General features: G+C 35.8%; 1 long non-coding RNA gene across 2 annotated transcripts in view; it reads right to left on the reverse strand.

The window, feature by feature from the left end:
• Positions 1-541: 541 nt before the first annotated feature.
• Positions 542-6,849, reverse strand: part of LOC126759127 (uncharacterized) — a 167,153-nt gene continuing 160,845 nt past the window's right edge. The window contains exons 3-4 of one of the 2 annotated variants that reach the window (XR_007666959.1): positions 780-1,044; positions 542-714 (exon numbers count right to left, since the gene is read on the reverse strand). This is a non-coding gene — a long non-coding RNA (uncharacterized LOC126759127). Of the gene's footprint in view, positions 715-779; positions 3,783-6,849 lie in introns of those variants that run through there. The other variant, XR_007666958.1, reaches the window with a different exon arrangement.

Genomic DNA, 6,849 nt, shown 5'->3' on the forward strand with positions numbered 1-6,849 from the left:
TTTGAATAATTTTGAATAAGCTCTAAAAAATTTCTCAAAATGCAATTTTTTCGTTAACTATTATATTCAACTATACTATACTTTTTTCAACATTCCTTTGTAAAAAATGCAAATATTTTATTTTAAATTACGCAATTATATTGATTGAGTATGTGCTTATGTAGGTATGTGATTAAGTCAAAAGGTAGGGATATATGAGGCGTGTTCTGTGTTTGGAGGTTCGTATTTCAGCATTCGTGTTTTAGTTCCCAAACAGTCCATAAAGCGCCATTTTTGATTATCACAAGTGGGGCATCCGTTACTTTGGCACTTGAAACTATATATCGAATATAAATTTGAAAGAAAATATAATGTATTATTATTATGGCTGCAATTTGTCCATATAAGGTCCATGGCACGCGTGTCTCCTACACCAACCGGATAAAATTCTTAGATTCCATCAGTTTATTTGACTTTTAGATATTTAGCCAACATCTTTTTCTACCAGCTGTAAATGAAAGAAAATCTTACTTGGAGTTTCTGTTTAAATTGAAAAACACGATTACATATTGTGCTTATATTATTATTGAAACTTGAGATATTTATTAAAAGTACAATTAATAAAACTATTCCCATTTCCGTTCAACCCAGGCTACGCTAAAATGTAGCACATTATTCGTCAATATCAAATACTGGTGTAGATTTTCAAAGATGTGGACTCCGACCTTACAGTTCCTGGAAGATGAATTGATCCAAATTTCAATTTAAAATCTTCATTAATAATACCAAAATGAACTTACTCATCTTAACGCATCACATATTAGCTTGTCTATCCGCGACAGTGGCCAGATGTCGAAACCCAAATAGTATTTATTGCTTTTGTGCTATGAGATGTAAATCAGGTTGCTGCCATTATGGTATAGTTGCTATCCTTTATCTCAGCCACATTAGCATCCAAAGTGCCTGAGCGTTTGAGGTCAAGACGTCGACATTAGGTATGTAATGGGATGACATAGCTAAGTTAAGGAGTTACCCTGGCCTACAATCGTTTGCTTTTTCGTCTGCCTGCGTGATTTCAAAAGTGAGAAAAGGTAAATGATTTCGAAGCGAATTAGATTACAAGGTTTCATCGAGTTAGTTATGAAAACCTGTACTAATAGTATTTTGACCACAATAGGCCAATCGAAGCTTAGATGTTTTATTTTAAACAGCCATATTAGTTGTCACTTAAAAATGTTATGTTAATTTTTTATATCGGTGGTGGATTAGGGCATATAAGCAACATTTGCCTATAACATTATTTTTTCGGCACGGGGTGGACTTTGAAGGGACAGACATGTGTTTGTATTTTTGTAAATATATATATAATTGTATGTGTGTGTGACCCAACATGATTGTTAGCGTTTATCACTTCATTGCCATTAACAGCAATTTACTTTGCAATAATAAAGAGCGAGCATAAATTTACGCCTGCGATTAGCTTCCGTATACGTTCAAAGGTTGGTCGCTTAAGAAATATTTAATGTCATTGTTTTTGTTACGTTTATATGAGGTATAATTTGAGATATTTTTTGGGTTATCAAAAATCTATTTTCCTTCAAATTTAATTTTAATTTATTCTCTGCTATAAGAGGGTTTAGGATATTTTCATGTATTTGAACTAAGACGACTGCAGGATCGTTTGGTTAAAATAATTTTGGTTATGGGTAAAATATATTATGTACCTTAAGTACTATCTCCGTGCTATTTGCATAATTTCACAAAAAGAAAAGAAAAGTAATGCTGAATTTTATAATAGAAACATATGTACATTTTTTTTGTTTTTTTTTCATTTTGGTGTTATAAGTGTCTTCGCATATTGGCATTATTACACGTGCAACATGTTGCCAAAGTCTGATAAAGCTAGTGTACTTAGCACCTGCTGTTGCGTCTCTTATCACTTAGCATGAGTTGCGTTAGGTTGTGTTGCCACCATACATTGCTGTAGTTTCTGTGTTTTTATTTGTTGTATTTTCAGGTAGAAACAAGAGAAAAATGAAAATGTGTGTTTGTGTGTTTTTCTGTCCTTTTTTCCACAGGTTTACACGTACGATTATGTGTGGTGAGTTTCACTACTTCGTGGTTTACCAGTTTTCCAATGTGATTTTGTTTATATTATTTTGTTTCTTACTTGGCCTCAGTAAACGTTGCAATGATTATTTGATGACGAAACTAGAATACATGTATCGTTATTTTTGTTTTTTTTTTTTTCAAATAAATAATGATCTGTGGTAAAGGAATAAAGGGATTTCCAACAAACGTGAATACATAGCAAATATTACAGCTTTTGCAATGGTTCACCTTGAATATGTGATGCTACTTTTGTATAAACCACACAAATGTGAAATTTGTTAGCGTTTGAAGAAAAACGTTTTCGCTATAAATTCAGATGTAGGATAACTAAATATAGAATATTGGTTTTAAGAAGCTATCTATTAAATAGTAAGTTTTGAAGTTATTATTTATGCGCTTCAGTTGCTATCGTCATATTGCAGTATTCATCGACTCCTTTGAGGCTTCACCAGCGAAACTGTGCGCTTTCATTTCCTCTTACGCTCTTGCTCCCATTCCGAGCACAAAGAGAACAGCCTGCATACTTGGGTAAGGGACATTTAAATATTCGCAATGAATTCTTTTTTTACTTGTTGCTGTTGTTCCTTTGGGTCAAGGGTACTGTGTTCACGCAGCGTTAGTGTGTGTATGTGTGTCTTTGTGTTGCAGGGTTTACATACTATTTTCAAAGCACGTCTACTGCCACCTAAATTTCGAAACATTTTACGTTTTATCACTTGGCCGTACCACCAGCGTTTGTTATGCTCTGCACCGTCAACGTTCTGTACCGTTGACATTGATCGGAAGTGATGGCATTTTATGGCGCTCTCATCTGCCAGCAGGGCTTTATAGCCTTTCAATGCCTTCATTCTTCTTTCTTCGCTATGTGTCTTCTCTTTGCTTCTCCCTGTAGTTGAAGCATACATATTTTGCTTGAGGTTCTTAAACTGGATTTATGTTACATTTATCATAATTTTTTGGCAACTACGCTTTTCTCCCTTCTGAGAGCTCTCTGCGGCACTATCATCACTTTGTGGGATTTTGAAGTCACATAAAGCGCGACAACAGAGCTTCCAACTAATTTCGAGTAAATAATTCGCACACCCTAAATGAATCGAGTCTCTGTAGCATGTAGCTACCATATAAATCGGCTGATCATAGTACTTGGACGGAATATTTTGTTTTTGTGAAAGGTATTATAGCGTTGGTGCAACGAGAGTCAACGTTCTTGCTGTTTTACATTTCAGCTACGATGGCTGTGGTTTGTTGAATAGTTCTTTTGCTGTTTTTAAACAAAGGACAAATAGAAATGTGGCGATTTCACTAAGAAGGAAGTTTTCTGAAAACACGAATTAACTTGTTACCGTTAACAAACGCGACTTTCAAACTCGGTCAGTTGTCACTTAGTCGCATTTTGTATTTGCACTGGAATTCTGTTGGCTGATGTTTCTTGCTTCTCGGCTGACAGTTGCTTGCTCGTCACTTTGTGAATAGCCGAGTTAGTTCGCTCGCAAGGTCGCTTTTGGCCGCAGGGCAACCGGACAAAGTGCGGACTGATGAAATTTGTAGCAGAGTGAGAACGAGTGAGGGGCAGGAAGGAATTTCACTGCGCTGTTGTGTGTCAAAGTGAAAGTTTTCACATCTGCGCAGCAACAACAACAACCACAACTAACTGTGTTGCGTGCAAGCTTTTGCAGTTTCGACGCGGTTTAGAATTTCAGTTGTATTTTAGTTGTACGTTGTTTACAGTTTAAATTTTGCAAGGCTGGATAGATTTGAAATTGGGTTGTGACCAGTTGAGACTCCCTCGAATTGCAAATAAAATAGAACTTTCGCAATTCTTCTTTAAATAAATGCAAATATGAATGCTTATGGAGAGGGATGCATTCTTTAGAGGTAACGTTTTACCCTGCGACTGGTGGCCACAGGGTCGTCGGTTCAAATCACAAAACTTCTGACAATTTTCCTGAAGACTTTTCTTCATCAGATAAAATTAGAAGCTTCGTAAAAACATAAGTACGTAAAGATCAACACCGGTTAAAGTCAAAGTCAGCAGTGGCCAAATCAAATATAAAAACAAATCTCTGTTCCCTTAATAATTGAAATAATCAACTATGAGTCCGGTATCTTCGACAAGAGTATTTTTAAGTTAGTGTCAAAAATGTCGGTTATTCTTCATAGTGAATATCAAAATTAATTGTAAAATGTCTTCTTCTGCAAATATGATGACAAAAAATGAAGTCTTTGAAAACTAAAGTCCGGCTATGTTCGAAGAATGGTGCTCTCTTCTCGGTTGGTTGCGATTATATGGCGTTCACTGTACAATTGTCATTTCTGGGCGAACCTACGTTGAAATAGCTTTCTTCTGCAGCAAACGCGAGTAACCTTGACACATGTATTGTTGCTGTATTTTGCAATTTCATGAAAATAATGCGGCTGACCTGAGAAAATTGTGCCTCAATCAAATGCAACTAAGCAATATTGGCACAATGTTGGATTTCTTTTATAGTGAAAAAAATAAATTCGAAATTTAGTCACGGCCAGTGGTGAACCAATATCATTACACAACAGATTTACAAACAACTTAGCGACTAGATTTAACTTTAGTATTGAAAAATTATTATATTGCTTTTGGACAATATGCTGATTTAACGAACTTAATAGTAGTTTCGCTGCCGTCGGTCCACAGGCTCCTTGGCAGCTAATCTGCTTGTGCAACAGAAGCGGATTCGCTGAGCTTACATCTCTAAATTTCGCTTTCTTTGCATCGCTTGTGGTCGCTGAAGAATTTCTCAATTTCAATTAAATTCTTTGTCTGCGGCTGGCTGAGTCGGCGAAATTAATAATCCGTTTTGCTTTGTAAAGTAATTGCTTCTCGCTGAATTGATGACGCCTGATTGCATCTTGAAGTTTATATTAACCCCATGAAAAGGTGCATTGCTTCCGTCCGAACAAAACTAGATGTCTACAAACGAATTTTAAACTTTCAAGTGAATAGTGCTGCTTGTGCTAGATTGAGAGGAGAAGCTGAAAATCTTCTGAAAGTTTTTGGCGTTTATTTTAGATTTATTTGTTTGCTGATTGCCTTGAAGTTTCGAAAGGTGGAGGTGGATGCAGTAATATATATTACATAATTGATTTTAATTAGAAAAGATGTAGAAGCGCATACAACAGTTTACTGCGAAAGTAATGCAGCGTTTCGAATGTAAAAACTTAATTTTGAACACTTAAAAATCTTTCAGATGCATGTATTTGATATAGATATGTACTTATCGTTATATAGTTAGTTCCTATATCTTTTATATATTAAATGAGACTTCGGTTGGCTAAAAATGTTTAAGAGGCTTCCAATGTAAGCTTTTTAACACAATTTTGTTGCTGTCAACAGTGTGGGCCGCTGCCTCTGCTGTTCTAAGGGTTATTATATTTTCTCATATTTCTTCGTAAATTATATTAAATACAGTTTCTCACTTACATTTTCATTTACAACAAAAAGTAATTTAAGATACGACCAATTGTTAGCCACATGAGGTCATAGCGGTAAATAACGTTCAATACAACCTTGCCTATCAGCTTTCCCAAGAGAGCATATAAATTGCTATGGCGGATATACGACTACTTAAAAAGTGCTCATACATGTGTGTATGTGTGTAATAACATAACCGTAAAAATGCCGACGGGTGCCTCTGCTTCCCCCACACAGTGCCGAAAAAAGTGCGAGAGAATTTGTTTGAAATGGAAAAGCGGTGAAATCATGGATTTAGCCAATTGGGAAATACTCTCTAAAAGGTGTCATGGCAGCACACACATTTGTTGTTATTCTTAATTCAGTATTGTAACAAGGTTATCCGCCCAATGGTGTTATTTGATCTCCGGCGCTTAAAAGCCTTATTAAAAAGTCAGTGAAATGCAAATGAAATATTCAACAATATTCAGCTTTCATATATTAAGAGAAGCTGTAGAATACAACTGGAAAATAATAAAGAGGATATCAGGGTAAAAAATAGTGTATGTCCAAAGTTGAGTAATTCAATTAAGCTCGTCCACCTGGCGTCGCTCTCTTGACGAGTAGGTGCGAAAAGTATGAAACCCGAATAAGTCGATAAAACCGATGCCAGAAAAATATTTTTGTGCAATAATTTGAGGTTAAAATATTACTTTTGCAAAATATTAATGCTTATTTATAGTTTAACCCCAAGAACTATAACGAACTCGTGTGGTTCATCTAGTGTTGGATAATTCGCTGTCTCTGTTGTTGTTCGGGAACTGAACGGTTTCACTGGGTGGGTTTTCATTAATACCCATCGGTACCAACAAATGGAGCTAGGCATCTAATTTTGTTACACGTAAAAGCAAATGTTTAGGGAATTTTGGGGTATTTGCAAGTCACTAAAGCTCACATAACATTCATCAGCAGGAGGGAGCCAAAATGCTTGGTCGAGCCAAACAATTACACTTGTACATATGTATTTTCGATAAATGAAATTTTTCAACAGGAAAGATACCCACATAAATATTAAAATTTACTACTTTATAGCACATCGACGCCCTAGTGAGTCTGGGCCGCCTACATTTCGCTTCCTTTTTTCGCCACGAAAAGTTTCTTCGTGAAATATTACATTGAAATCATTTGCGCTGGAAAGAATGCTGATGCCAAAATATAAATTAAGATGAACTAGAAGCTGTGCGAGAGGCAACCGCAACAAATCGCAATCAACTTGAGCAACTTCGGCTTCAACCACATTTGTTACGCGGTTGCAAGGAACAGCCAAAATCAAA

Source organism: Bactrocera neohumeralis, chromosome 5, assembly GCF_024586455.1.
Source record: "Bactrocera neohumeralis isolate Rockhampton chromosome 5, APGP_CSIRO_Bneo_wtdbg2-racon-allhic-juicebox.fasta_v2, whole genome shotgun sequence".
NCBI classification, from domain to species: Eukaryota; Metazoa; Arthropoda; class Insecta; order Diptera; family Tephritidae; genus Bactrocera; species Bactrocera neohumeralis.